Source organism: Gossypium raimondii, chromosome 5, assembly GCF_025698545.1.
Source record: "Gossypium raimondii isolate GPD5lz chromosome 5, ASM2569854v1, whole genome shotgun sequence".
NCBI classification, from domain to species: Eukaryota; Viridiplantae; Streptophyta; class Magnoliopsida; order Malvales; family Malvaceae; genus Gossypium; species Gossypium raimondii.
This window is the reverse complement of record NC_068569.1, coordinates 621363-637699: the sequence shown is the minus strand read 5'-3', so window position 1 is coordinate 637699 and position 16337 is coordinate 621363.

Below are 16337 nucleotides of genomic sequence, written 5' to 3'. Positions count from 1 at the left end.
TAATTATGATTGCGAAAGTTGTTAATGATAATATTTTCTTCCCTTCAACCAAAATGTTGCTTACTTCCTTTCCTTTTATCTCTGAGATTACCGCTAAATGACAAAAACAGTATTTTTTTTAAAACTGCACTAATAATTAGTTTGAAAAATAAGGCATGGGATTTTTGAGTCTTGAGATCCTAGTTTTATCATAAGTTTTTAAATTTCAGCACTAATTTGTTAATACGGGTAGAAAAGATTAACTTGATAGTCATGTAATTAAAATTAGATTTTAAATCTAACGAATAAGGAGACTAAATTTCTAAAAATAAAAAAAATTAATTTATAAATTTTTGAAATATATATATATATATATATATATTACTTGTAAGAAGGGGTGAATCTAACTTAATAACAAAAATGGCAACTTGTTATGCCAAATTTTCTTTAGCTATCTTAAAATGAAGAAATAAAAGTAATAATGTAAAGTAAGGGGTGACTTATTGGAGGAAGAGTTTGTAGGTGGATGATTAAAATGATGACCCCAATTTGGCTCATTACTTATTGTTCAAAAAGGATGTGCTTTATAGTAGCTTTTGCTTTTGCTTTGACCTTACTATTTGCAAAGAATCTAAAAAGCTGTCAACTTTTTTTAGTTTTGACTTGTGGAACAGCAGGCAAGGTGCACCATTTCCTCTCATCACACACCTTTTCCCAATATGTATTTCTAAACCAAATTTAAATAATGCTTTCATTAATCACATTTTACTGTATTATAAAATATCTCAATTATATATATTAGTAAAAAAGATAATATAATATTTTACCTTTTTAACTTATTAATTAAAATCACTTTGATGTCTATATTTTTATCCATTTTGATCATTGAATTGAAAATTAGATTCATTTTGATCTATGAATATGATGGTCCAAACAAAGGGTAAATTGATTGACTTAAAATTATTTGAAATTAAAAAAATCGAGATAAAATTGATAGTTGAACAAGTTTAATTTTTAATTATTTATTTAACTATTGTTGGTCCAACGCTTAAATCGATTGAACTAGTTGAATCAATGGTTCGAATTGTTCAACCACTGATTCAGTTATTAAAATGCTAAATGTGATTTTTTTTAAGATTATACAACATTATCAACTCGCAAATTATATAGATTTTTAAATTTTCAAGTGATGATGCGGCACAATCTCAAAGTATCACATCATCAAAAATTTACTTTTTCAAGTTAAAGGATCAAAATGGATCTAGTTATCGAGATTAAGTGCTAAAAAATATATAAAAAAATTATAGATACTAAAACAAAACTAATTATCAAGTTTAGGGATAAAAAATTATAGTACGTGGTAAAGAAGTTAGGAAAGCATATAAAAGAAAACAGTAGTTAAATTGGGGACCCAACTTTGCCTAAATTTCTAAATCCATCATTGGAGGTTTTGACGAAATGTGAAATAGCTTTCTATTTATGCATGGCTTCGTATTGTTGTTATTTAAATCCCATTTTTCCCATTTCTTGATTACAATGCTTAATTCATTTTTCCACAAAAATATTCTTTTCTTTTCAATAGGTGCTTTTTGCATGATTAACTTGCTTCGTCACCTTAATAAAACATTTTATTTTGACTTTTTTATTTCCTTTTCTAATAATTGACTTTGTTATATAAAACTTACGACTATTTTATTTTAAGAAATAGAAAGATAAATACTCCTAATCAATATATTTTTTGGCTTTTCAAGTATTTGGAAAAATAAATTTTATGTTTTGATATAAAAAATTGTAATGATGATAATTTTTTCTAAAATTTAATATTTATCATTTTAACTTTATTTTTTATTTTCGTGCTCAATTTTAAATTTTAATTATTAATTTTCTTTAAATGAAAGAGTTTATCAATTTGTTAAAATTTTAACCGTAATAATATATTAGCTTGTGCGATAATTTTTTACACCTCATACAAAATTTAAAAGTATATGTAAAAAAAACATTTTTTAAAATAATCAATATTAATGAAGAAGTACATATAAAGTGTGATTCAAAATTTAATAAGCTTTTTTGTTCTCTCATAAAAAACAAATTGAGTAGATAAAAGAAGTAAACATTATGTGCCTAAAATAATTGAAATCCATATTTACCTTAGAATATTAAAAACGGTTAAATTTTGTTACGAGTCCATGTGCTTCTCCACAATTTGAGATTTAATCCTTATGCTTTAAAAGTTAAAAATTAGTATTGTTTGAATTGGACCGGACCAAGAATCAATTGGGGGAATAAGTCCGGAAAGTGGCTTTGAACTGATTAGATTGAGAACTGGTTGAATCGAGATTTTAAATTTTTTTTTGAATTTTTAATAATTTTTAATCGGACCGATTAGACGATTAGACCTGTGAACCGATGATCTGACCAATTTGATCACCGGTTCAGCTTAAAAAATATTTTTAAAAATACAATTCTTATTTTTTAATTTAACAATCCTAGTCCAATCATTATCGTTGCTAGTAATTTTAATCAAAATTTGTCAACTTAAAATATCACGACATATGAGGACAATCTAATTAAAATGCTAAATTCACAAATTTTGATAGAAAAATATTAATAATGTTAATGGTTAGACTGAGATTTTTAAATTAAAAAAAAAAGAAAGACTTAAAATTTAACCTTTTAAATACAGAGATTAAATCATAAATTTTTTTCAAAATATAAGGATTGAGGAAACAAATATATAAGAATTAATAACAATACAAAGCACACAAAAGTTCGTGCTATCCCACTTTTGCAAGACGAAACTTTAAGCTCCCGTGGAAGAAAAGAAAGAGGCTTTCGAACGGGAGGTTTTTCTGGGACTTTATTTTATTTTATGGTTTTATTTTTTTGGGACTTAAATTTATGATGAAATTTATTTATTTTATGTAAATAAGATAAAAGATAGAGGAGACAGCTCTCAAAATCAGAACTTTAAAAGACATGGAAAGGGAAAAAAAAGAAAGAAAGAGAAAAAGAACAAATTTGGCAGAGAAAATGAGAGAAGGAAATGACCATATTTTATAATTTAAATATTAATGGGTTAGAATAAGGATGCAGCCAAATTCATGTAAAGAAGGTGGTCCAATTCTTCATGTTTTCCCTTGGCACCATGCTTACACAACATCTTCAACCTCTTGTTTATCACTATAAACCTTGCATCCCAACATATATATATATGACAGTATCAGTGAACATACTGTCTGCTCTACCACTAATTACATTCTTGCTTTGCTTCAATAATGTTTGAAATATATTTTACTGAAATTATAAAAAAAATATACATCCAAAATAAACTAGTTCATGAGTCGAACTAAGCGGGTCCTGAGTAAAAAAAAAAAACAATAATTTTGTATGTTTTGATAGAACTGTTGTAGTATGTTACGATAGATGAAAAATAATATTGGTCCCATTAAAGTTGGATATTTCAGGGCTTTTTGTATGTTTTGAATGTATATAATTGAACATATAGTTAACCCAAAGAAAATTTTTTTAACTCGATATATTAGATTGAGTATATTACATCCAATGTCATTAAATTATTAATAAAATTATATTTTGGTCATTCAATTATTCGAAAGATTTAATTTAAGCCACTAAATTATTAGAAAAATGGTTTTTTCTTCAAAATTTGAATAAATTTGGCTAATTTTCAGTTCATAATTTTACTTGAAATCTCATGCTAATGAATGAATGGGATTTAAGGTAAGGGAGGTAAAATGATATTTTATGAATGCAATCAATATGGAGTATATTGTATTGTCATGATATGGAGATTGCAATCTTTGTAAACGACAAACTTGGGCTGTTTTAATAATGTCTAAGTGTTTGTATGTTATAATAAAAGAACGACACATATTCTTACTGTTACTTATTAGTTCAATGACTGTCTTTCCATCTAGTTTGCCTTGTCCTTAACATTATCTGGAAATTTGTATTTAATTAAAAAAAAAACTTCAATGCATTTCAAAAGCGTGTCTCACGACTTAAATTAAAAATTAATTTCTGAGTACAAATCTTTTAATTTCACCTTTGGTCATTAATTTGTTGAACAACTACTTCATGCATTCGTTATGGAATTAATACTTCTTAGAATAATAAAAGAAAGTTTCAAATTTCCCATGTTTATAATAATCTCTTTTGCCCCATTGGAAGAAATTAAGCTTTGGTAGCAAGTACATGTAGAATAAAAATAATAATAGTTTGTGGACTGTGGAGGGACCTTAATAAATAATGTTATTATTTTTGGTTACAGAAATATGTGTATACTACATATCTTAATTGACTTTAGACTTTGTTGTTTTGTTTTCACCGGTAGAGCTAAAAGGGTAGTTTTAGGGGCATGAATGGGTAATGTCATCTTTTTTTTTCTATTATTTTATCTTTCATATTGAAAAAAGAGGAAATTTCTGGTGGAAGCTCCTTGGGTTTTTGTCTTTTGCATACCCACTCCTTAAGCATATGATGCCATACTAATTCCTTTTAATTAATTAAAAAAGAAAAGGTGATCTCATTAGCCTAAACTTTTTTTCCCCACACTTGAAACCTTGTTTGATCTCTTTTCATCATTCTATTTATCTCCACTCTCTCTCTCTCTTAAGATTAGTATTAGGTATGATGATAAATTCAGCCCTCAATATTTATATATTTGATCAATTTGACCCTTATTTTTTTAGCTAAATTAAATCATTACTTTTAAAAAGAGTCAAATTGTTTTTCTTTTAAATGGAAATACTGACTAAAAAATTAATTTTTTAACGATGTTGGCATGACAACCCACATGGCAGTCCATATACTTCATGCTGACATAGCACTATTTTGTCGTATACATTATGTTAACAAATGATTAAAAAATAAAAGCGAATTCAAAATCTAAAAAAAATAATATAAATATATATATACGTTAGTTTGTATTTTCATTAAAAAAAAGGCAGCATTCAATTATTTTTGAAAGGTTGATAGTCAAATTTAGCTCAAAAAAGAATAAGGATTAAATCGACAGAATATATAAATGTTAAGAGCTTAGTTAGTCATTATGCCTTATTATTATTTTATCTTACCATAATTATCAAAAGGTGTTTGCTTGCTTTGTTGTTGGTTCCTTCACAAGGAAAAATATGATTCTCCCACTATATACCTCAATAATATAAGAACCATCATTTAAAATGCTTTCTCTCTCCATATAATATATAAATATATATTTGCTTCAAGGATGGCTAGATATCAACCAATGACCCCATTTAAAGGGATCTTCAGAAAGAAAAAAACACCCTTAATTGTCTTCTCATCATCTAATTGCTAGAGTCTCGTTTTTATTTGAGTTATTAGAACATCAAAAAAGGCACCCCCAAAGTTCAAAATCACAATTGATCCATCCATGATCATATAGTTGATGTAAATAATAACAATAATTTAAAAAAGAGCCTCTTCCAAGGGATAATTGATGGTATATCATGAGACAAAGGGTCCCATAATTCTTTTCACTAGTGCAAGCCAAACCCCACATTTAACTTTTTTACACACACATGTATACAATCAAGTATGTGATAATCATGTCATGAAAGGTCAAACTTTAAGCAAACATAAAAATAACAACAAGTCACTCACAGCTGGGGGGGGGGGGGGGAGATTTTAGGGCTACCACCTTTTTTATTTTTGGTCCATCTAAAAAGTTTTGGTAGCTTCTTGCACTCAAAGCAAGTATACTTTTTTCAAGTCCCTCCCCCTTTTTTTTCTCTATCTTTATTTGATTAGATGACTTTGGGAGAAGCACCAATCAAGCAAAAGATGACCATTGATTCCCCCTTCACCTTTTTACAATTGAAGAAGGGTACAATCACTTTTCCATAAAAGAAAAACTATAGAGGAAAATAAAAGAGGTTCAAATTTAATGTTAGTTGTTATTCCAACCAAAGGAAAAAGTTTTAAATTATATATATATAACACACTAGATGTTGCATTTTATTGTTATGTTTAGCATATCACTTTCAAGCCTTACCTAAGAGGTTCATTTTCAAGATGGATTTAATTAGCTAGTTTAGGACTTGGTTTACTTAATTGATGTAGATATTTTATCTTACATAATTGCTTATATATATAATCCAATTGGTGATTATGGAAATTGACTTTGTTCATTGAAGATGTATATTTTGAACAAATAAAAACATTATACATATAAGAAGAGAAAAAGAAAGATGAAAAAGAGACAATTAGAAGATGCCAAACCCCCCACCTCAAAAGCTTTGTTTGAAAGTATGTGGCATCTATATTTTTCTTCTTTTTAACTTTTGGGGGGGTTTTGGAATCCTTAAAGAGTTAGCAACAAGAGAAAAAAGCCCACTTAGAATAAGCTGAGGGAAAAAAGCTACTTTTGCCACCACTAATGGTGTGGGAAATTTTGGGTTTTGTGGCACTAATCTCTTTATGCTTTACACACAAGCATATTCAACTTTTAGGAAAAAAATGAAGCAAAAAGCTTTATAAGATTGACTAACCCTTTTGGATACATATATGTGAAAGGAAGACATGCCTACGTGAGGCACTTAAACCATACATTAAATATATGCATTCAAGGTGTGATAATTGGGGGTTTAGTTAAGCCATAAAGAGATGTTTCCAAAATGTGCTTTTCAAAGTTAAAAGACAAAAATCTTTAACACACACCCCATCTTTTAGAGGGACCTACCTTAATTAGTAATTAATTGAGTTGGTGATAAATCTTTGGGGGGAGGGACGTAATTTAAATTTCTTTTCCATTCCATCCTCAATTAGAGGAATTAATATCCTTTTACAAACCAACTTGTCATTTTAGAATTAAAAATGCAACCAAAGAGGGTAAAAATACCATGAAGGTCCCTACATTAGAAGTTAGATTGCATTTTGTTCCCTTTTACTTAAAAAATGAACAAATTAGTTCATCTATGTTAGACCAAATAACAAATTGTTCCTTTCTATTAAAAAATTTATGCATTTCTGCGGTTAAAAACTAGTGTAGCTGACGGAATAACTAGATAATTACATGTGACGTGTAACACCCCAACCCGTATCCCTCGCCGGAACTGGGTTACGGAGTATTATCGGAGTTTACAGATCAAACAGATAGAAATTTTAAACATTTCATATCATCAAAACAAGTCATCAAAGCATCATTTTAATCCAAATTATAAACATATCAAATCCAAATCAATTTTGCCTAGTTCATGAGCACTTAAACATAGAATTAAATTCACATACACCTATCTAGATTTAGTTCAATTTACCATGCCATAACATAGCTTCAAAAACAAACACATATTTATATGTATAAAACCAACCAAAATTAAACTTATAACCTCATTTACAATCAAACCACAAAATAACTATTATTTAGACACCCTAGGTACATGCCGACACAAAGGATAAGCATCACCACATTTGAGTTCAGGATCGTCGTTGGATGCTGAATCGGCGATCAAAAGTTAAGTACCTAACCTGCGCACAGGAAACAAAACCGTACGTTGAGTATAAACTCAGTGTTATTTCTATAATCCGAATATTTAAAGATAAGAAATTACAAATATACAATTGAAATATAAACACATATTAATATTTAATTATTACAACAACCATATCATATTTCATTTGTTTCACAAATATCTCAATTCTCATGCTATATAAATAGCTTTTCACAATTTATTTCACATTTCATTATACAATTGCAATATTCATTCCATAGTCATTTCATGAGTATATAACTCATATATTCCATATATTTGCAACATATTTCACATTCTATTTTCAATTCACTATTTCACTTCCATTTCTCATACCATACCATTTCAATATCAATTATAAAACTTTATTATTCATTTACTCCTATTAACACGACTTGAACTCGAATGGATACACGGATCCAACCAAAACACAGCAGTTTGGTACCTAGTGCCTCATCAGATAATTCGAAGTAATAATTTGATACTCAGTGTTTCATCGATTAAACCGAAGTAAATTGGCACCCAGTGCCTCATCGAATTAATCTGAAGTAGCAATTTGACACCCACTGTCTCATTGACTAAAAGTTGAAGAAATCCCTAAACTCTTCCAATCCTATGGCATGCCATCTATATCCAACTTAACTCGATATAGTTAATAGGGTTCCAATTCACTTTTCAAATACAACCAATATTCATTTCAATTCAAATAATTAATATATTCAATATATATACCAATTCAATCAATATATATTCAATAAATTCATCACATACTAAATCAATCCATTTCAATTGCAAAACACAATAATTCTCACCTCAACACTTACCATATACATTAAATTGAATTATAATAATTAACAACTAAATTCAGATTATAGAAATACAAATCAGAAATTCCGAGCTATTCCTCGTCGATTTTATCTTTTCCCTTTTTAGTAGAAGATTCCGGTACGACGTTAGCTACGGAATTAAAACAATTAAAATTTATCAATAAAATATAATTTAATTTCATATTAAAATTTTAAGTTTTACTCAATATTTGCCTAATTTCCAATTTAGTCCCTAAACCGAGACTAATTTTATTTCATCACAATCAATTCTATATTTTCATTCAATTTACACTTTAAGCTAGATTTAACTCTCTAATTTCACTTAAATCCCTAAATTTCAAATTTTTCATAATTTAGCCCTGTTACTCAAAATTTATTATTTGTTCTACATTTTAATCATTTTTCATTTCTAGCTTAAAATCTATCAATTTAGTCCCTAATACTAAAATTATTCAACATAGACAACACTTAAAAACTCAATAATTTCTAAAATTTTGACATGAGTCGGGTAGTATTTAACACGAAATTCTAAAAATATAAAATTACAAGAAAATGGACTAAATTGATGAATCATTTGAACTTTAAACAATTGAAGCCCCTAAATCCTGGCTTTCTCCTTCCTTTCTTCTCTTTTCTTTTTCTTTCTGTTTCGTTTCTATCTTTCTTTCTTTTTATTTATTCTTTATTTTATCATTATAATATAATATAATATAATATATATACTTAATAATTAAGACATAATATTATAATATATATTTTAACTTTAAATTTTATAAATATATTTTATTCCGCCTCATTTAATGTCAATGGCATAATTGCTTATTTAGTCCCTTAAAGTTTTCTTTAATCTATAATTCAACTTTCACCCTAGATACAATTTAGTCCTTATACCTAATTACTTTTAATTCGAGCAAATTCACTTAATCGAAACCTAATCAACTATACAACTAGCTTCATAAATATTTATTAAAAAAATTTACGAGTCTGATTTACGGGAACAAAGTCCCGAGAATGCACTTTTTATAAATTTGGTCCTTTTCTCTTAATTAACTACCGAAACGTTAAAATTTCTTAATGAAACTTTAATACCACCTTAATGACACTCCGTAAATATTTATTATAAATATTTACGGCTTAGTTTATAAAAAAAGGTCTCGATACCTCATTTTCTAAAACCACTTGAACTTAATAAATCACTTATATAACATAAATTACCAAATCAAAAACCTTTTTAAAAATCACATTTGACTCTTAATATATAATATTTACGAACTTACTCGTCGAATTTGGTGGCCTCGAAACTACTGTTTTCGACACCACTAAAAAATGGGTTGTTACATGACGTGTCACGTATACCTCTTATTGACGTACAGGAACAAGTTCCAAACAGTAGAAATGAATGGAATTTTTTACAAAAGGACCATTTTATTGTTTGATCTAATGTACATGGATCAATTTGTCCATTTGTTGAGTAATTGAGGCAGAATGTAATATCACTTTAATGCAAGGACCCGAACGGTACTTTGAGCAACCAAAGAGATGAAATTTGAGAATTGAGTATGCTTAAATGCTCACCAATATTGTCCCATTTCACAAATGAAATTAATTGGGTGGTAACCATGAAATTGCAAATCATAAAACTTTCAAGGACCTACACATTTGGAAAAAAATTTGCATTGAATACAATATTGAGTATTGCCCACTTTCAACTACAATCATAAATGCAATTTGGTTCACGAGTCATCCTTATCTTCACATTCAATAAATTGAAGCATTAGTTTTAGGTGGTGATTAAATGCCCATTGGGAACATTGAGAAAGACAAGGGAATCATAACTTTGATAAATATGGTCATTAATTTGACGGATCTTGAATAATGTAAGGTTTTCCTAATTTATTGCATGCTACCCATTTTTCTATTTTATTTAATAAATAATTTTGTTTTTATATATATATATATATATATATATATATATAATTCTAAAATTTCATGTTTACGACTTGCCTTTATATGATTTCACCTATAATGAATCAAATGCAGTAAAAAACAATATAAAGAGTGAAATTTACAGGACCAGACTGCTATTACAAGATTTTGGAACTGTTAACATAATGAAGCAAAATAGGAAAAATACCAACTTTATGAATTAATGAAGGGTGGGTATGGTGCATACTTCATGTAAAAATTGTAAAATAAAATCAGAAAATATTGCACTAAATATATATTTTTTTCATGATATATAAATATTTATGCATTAACTGTGGGTATATTTACTATTTTAGGGCCTCCGAAGTTGGTAACATGTAGACCTCAAATGCGTTAACGGAAGGATGCTGTGTTCATATAAATAGGGAGCTAATTAGCTATAGTATCATGAGATAACATTAGCAAAATTAAAAAAGACTTTACATGTTGTTTTCTTGCACGCATTTGGAGACTAAAAGCTACTCTTTGGAGTCCCCTCGCTAGCTTGGCAATAATGTTTACAACCCACTTAATTTCAAATTTTTTCTAACCTAACTTATCAAATAGTCATTAAATTATTTGAATATTTTCTCTTTCGAGTGGTGCTGAAGGTGAGAATAAAAAAAATCACACAACAACAATTTTAACAGTCTAATGACTTCAGTAAAATCTTTCAATAATTTAATGATCATTTTATAATTTTTTAAAGTTGGTGACCAAAATATAAATTTAAAATTACATCCTTCTAAAAAAATCAAATAATCACAATTACGCATGCCGCATTTCTATTAGCTACTAATAGCCTATTTTTCCAAATATATATATAAGAAGAAACCTCTTTAGCTTGGATTAAGTGCTCAACTAGATTCCATTATTTCTATAGACTGGCAATATACTTTAGTTAAAAGGAACAACTGGTACAAAGTCAAGCAAATTAATTCAAAGCACATATTTTCTTAACGTGTGATGGAAGGATGGTATTATCCAGATCTGAAAAAATGTACTCCAGTTTATATCAAAAGAGAATCAATAAAATTGTAACTCATAAGTCATTAGTTGAAGTGTTCCTATCAAAAGGTTTTAGGATTTAAATCTTTCTTAAGAGTTATAGTGATATAGATCACAAGATATTATTTTACCAAGATCCGTAAAAGTACTATGGAGGTTAATATATTAGAATTTGGATTGCATTTTACTCTTTCTACTAAAAAATAGAAAAATTAGTTCTTATACGTTAAAATTTTCATCTTTTCTATTGTTAAAAACTCTAAGCCTCGATGTAAGAATAATAACCTTGTTCAAGGATTAAGTTGGACAAAAAAAAATTAAACTCCAACAAAGAAGAATTGCCTAATTCGGGTCTCAATGCAGGAACAACTTTCAAGTTGAAGGACTAATATAAAAAAAATTAAGCCAAAAATTGTTGCGAAGTTGAAGTTGAAGTTGAAAATAGTGATTTTAACTTTTTTTTATTAACAACAAGACGAGGTAGATGAAGAAGATGAAAGGGAAGTTAAACATAACCGTCAAAGTGATGCGGTCTCGTCTAAACTGTGTAATTACTATAAACGGAACAGTGTTTAGCTGCATATATTTCAGACAACAAACGAAACACACACAAACACACAAATTAAAGCATACAAAAGCAGTTGAATTTCAGAGAAAAAAAATGTACTGCGTCGCTTGTTTCACACATGGGAAAGCATGAATCTATCATTGTGTTCAAATTCAACACTAGTTTGTCCAGATCATCGTCGGCCTACATACATTTTCATATTTACGTATGCATGCTTGTTAAGTAATTAATTAATAAAGCAAAAATTCAATGAAAAAAAGAGGCACCCTTTGTAAATAATAAATTACCCTTGAAAACGGCACCCTCCATTTTTTCATAGAGTTGGGGTGATGACAAAAAGGCAAAGACAAAATAAAACCCAAAAGACATTAAAACCTTTACAGCATAAAAGCTGTATAATTGTAAACTGTGAAGGGGTACAAATTAGATACATACAGGTCCAAAAAGGTTGGTCACAGCTCAATATATATACAGAGGGAATTTTACGGTTAGAAGAGGGGTTTTGGAATTGGACGAGTGAGAAAAAAAGAAGGGGCAAACTAACCAAAAATCTGAGTACTTGAGATTTTGTGTTTGTTTTTATGAGAGAAAAAGTGAGACAAATGACATTTCAAACATGCGCCCATACTGTCTTGTGACCCCCCCTCCCCCCTTCTTAAAAAAGCTGAGCCCTTAAACCCAGATATCAGCCATTGAAGTGAAAAAGCATGTCGCACAGCCCCAAGACAAATCACTCTGCTTTTTGAATATAAACTTTTTGTGGCCACTCATAATTTCTTTGATTAATTTGGTTGCTATTTTCAGTATGATTTTGGTCTTTTGATTCAAAGGTTTACTATATATTTTTTAAAAAAGTGAAACAGGGTTGAAGAAATTTCTCCTCCAATTATGAACCCATTAAATTTGGCCCTTAAATTTAACTAAAAGACTGGTGAAAATGAATACAGTGTTTGAATTCATATGACCATAGAAGAGGAGCTTGTCATACATGTAATTAAGGAGTTACTTTGCTAGATTGGAGCATTTTGCCTTGAGAAAGACTACACCACAACAAATTATCCATTCACCATCAAATACAACTAATTATTTTAAAGTCACCAATTCTTAAGAAGACACCTGTCTGGATTAAGTATCGACTTTACTAAATAATTTTAAAGTCAATGTATGCGAAAAAAATAAGTCATGACCTAACCATTTATATTTTTTCATCTTTTACAAATAATAAAAATGATTCTTATTTCCCATTTTTTATTTTATTCTTAAATAACAAGTAATAAGTTTTAACGAATAACAAATTTATAGAAGTAGTTATTTAGAATGATGTTCTTGAAAAAATTCTCTTTCTTCTTCCATACTCTTTAATTACACCTTATTTTGGGCCCATTAGCTTTGTGTGGGTAGGGTAGGGCCTAAATTAGCTGCAATAAATAGAGTCGTTTTCCCCTCACCCACGAGAGAAAGGTGGGAAAGAGGGGCGACGTAATATATACTTTTATTCTTTTATATTTGTACCCAAAATAAAAACTAATGGCTAACTTAATCACAAAACTAACGAATACAAATATTATGGAGGATTATATATTAAGAGTTGAATTATATGTGATATATATTTTGCTAAGTGAATCAATTTTGTTAGGTTTAACTGTTTTTTATTAAATATATCATTTTCAATCAAATAAAAAAAAATTTCTAGAAGATTTAATATTTATTAGTATAATATATTTAGCATTTATTAACATAATTTATTTGACCTACGAATTTAGCTTATAAATAGGCTCTTTTACAACTTTAGAAAATACACCCATTAGATATTAGAACTCATAATATTTTTGGAGAATTTTGTGTTTATGTTTTGAGGATTCTTTATTTTCAGGTTTCGGGGTTTAGTTTTATCTCCATCTTTTGTATTCTTCATTCTTTTGACATTATAGTAAAATTATATTTGCCCGTGATTTTTTTAACCTATTTGGAGGGGTTTTTTCACGTTAAATTTATGTGTTCAATTTCTCAATTTCTCAATTTCTTCCGCTATTTTTACTTGTTCGTTGGGTCAATCCTCAACATAAGGAGAGTGGTCCACTAACATTAGTATAAAGCACACTTTTTTTTATAATTGATATTTTAACAATCAAACAGTTAAATTTTAAGTTTCATTCATGTAGATTATACATATTAAGTTTGAAGTAAAAAAATCTTTTTAACTATTTATTTTTTTGTAAAATGACTTTAATAGTTAAACATATATATAAACAATATTTTAAATCAATATTAATAATTTTAACGAATAAATCATTAAAATATCAATCATAAAAGAGTTTATGAAGGGTGGAAGGATCCTCCTCTATTTTATTGTTTAGATGAAATTTAATTCATGTAAAACCTGGGTTAATCTCCTCTCTATTATTTGTTATACATTAGTATTCAATTAACAAATTTAATCACTAGCATAATTAATGTTGATTCAACCTTCAATTTTTGGGTTAAAATAAATCTTAATTTAGTTAGCACTATTATTCTTACAACAATTAAAATGATGTGGATTTAAGTATATTTAAACGCATATTATTTTTTAATTTAAATGTTTGAGAACGATTATGGGTAATCATAAGAATTTATCAAAAAATACATAATTAATAAATAAACCCTCAAATATGAAAGATGAGAGTTCATCTATATATACATTAAACCGATGATTTAGTATATATTATGAGTTAATCATACACCAATTTTATTAGATAATAGAGATAAAATTGTATCTTGCAAAGTAAAATATAAAATTGTTTTTATCTTTTAATATAAACAAAAAAGAATTAGATAAATTTAAAAACTTAATATATTATATTTTTAAATCTTTAACTTAATAAAATTATTTGCTTGTTCTTGGGGTTTCTGTTGATACTTGTTGCTTTTTCTGTATGGATGCGGCAGAGAGAGATGCTCACATTTTTCTTTTTAGTGCAGCTTTTCAAGGAATGTGTGGCAGTCAATTTTGCACTTTTGCTCCATTCATAGGGCTGTGGGAATTTGAAGGTAAGAGTTAGCTCGAACGATATTGAAACTTAAAGAAAAGTCATTGCTTGTTGCTATATTCAAGTTTTGCTTGGAGTGCATATGTGTATGTGATATGGAAGAGGCATTTTGGTGTATCTTTCTTGGCTGAAGATGTTGTATTGGTGCAGATTAAAGAGATTGTGCGGGCTCGTTTAGAACTGATCCTGTTAATACTTCACTTTGCGGTTAATTTATTTGCATAGCTTAAAGTTATTGTACAGTGTTTTTTTGTTATTTTGTAGCAGTTAATTACATATTTGGATGTTTATCCAAAATTTTTAAAATGTATATTTTTAAAATCTAATTATTTTACCTAAAAATATTGCATAATGTTGAACTCCTTAGGTGAAATTTAAATAAAATGCACGTGGAAAAATGATGACTTTCCCCATTTTGAACGCAACATGCAACTCCCGGGGATCATCGCAGAATTCTAGTTACACCTCGTTTTAAAAAAAAAAAAATCATATTTTCATTTTCAGTTCAATTGAAATAGTGCACGAGGAAAACATGTAGTGGTTTCCAATAAATTCAAATATCGATATTTATTATCTTTAAAAATAAAGAAAAGAAACATTGCCAAGTAATAAATAAAATTATTGTAAAAGTTTGGAGTTGGAATACCAAATATAAATACAGTGAATGTATCCATCTTCAATAGATAAAAACAAAAATAAAACCCCTTTTTCCGACTTTTCCTCCTCTTTTTTTTATGTGTGTGTGATTGTATTGCTTTTTGTGACACATTTATTTATTTATTTAATATAACATGCACTGCATTTAAAATACTTCAGATGAAGACATGAATCTGCTTTCGGCTCTTTTTCATTTATTCTATGGTGATGGAAGCCTTGCCTATCTCCACCGCTTCACCTATTTTGATTATTTATAATTAATATCCTCTAAAGAGTTAAATTACATTTAAAAGATTGATAAATTAGCTTTTATATATTAATTTAGAGTAAACTACAACATAATCATTTTTATTTATCTCAGATTACATTTTAGTCACTTATGGTTTGAAATGTTATGTTTTGGTTATTTACGTTACCGTTTTGTTACGAAGTGGTCACTCTACCGTTAAATTCCGTTGCCTCCCCCGTCCAAATGAGTTTTAAATGTCAACTTGGATGTCCTATGTGACAGTCCAAATTAAAAACCTATTTTCATCTCAGCAATTGGGCATCCAAGTTGGCATTTAAAACTCATTTGGACTGCCACATAAGATTGCCATTAGGGAGGTAATGGAGTTTAACGGTAGAATGACCACTTCGTAACAAAACGATAACGTAAGTGACTAAAATATAAACTGAAGCAAACAAAAGTGACTATTTTTATACTTTACCCATTAATTTAATACGTATATATATATTCAAAGCTTGATAGCATTTGGCTGTTGACCAAGATTCATATATGATGGCCGCAAATGGATTG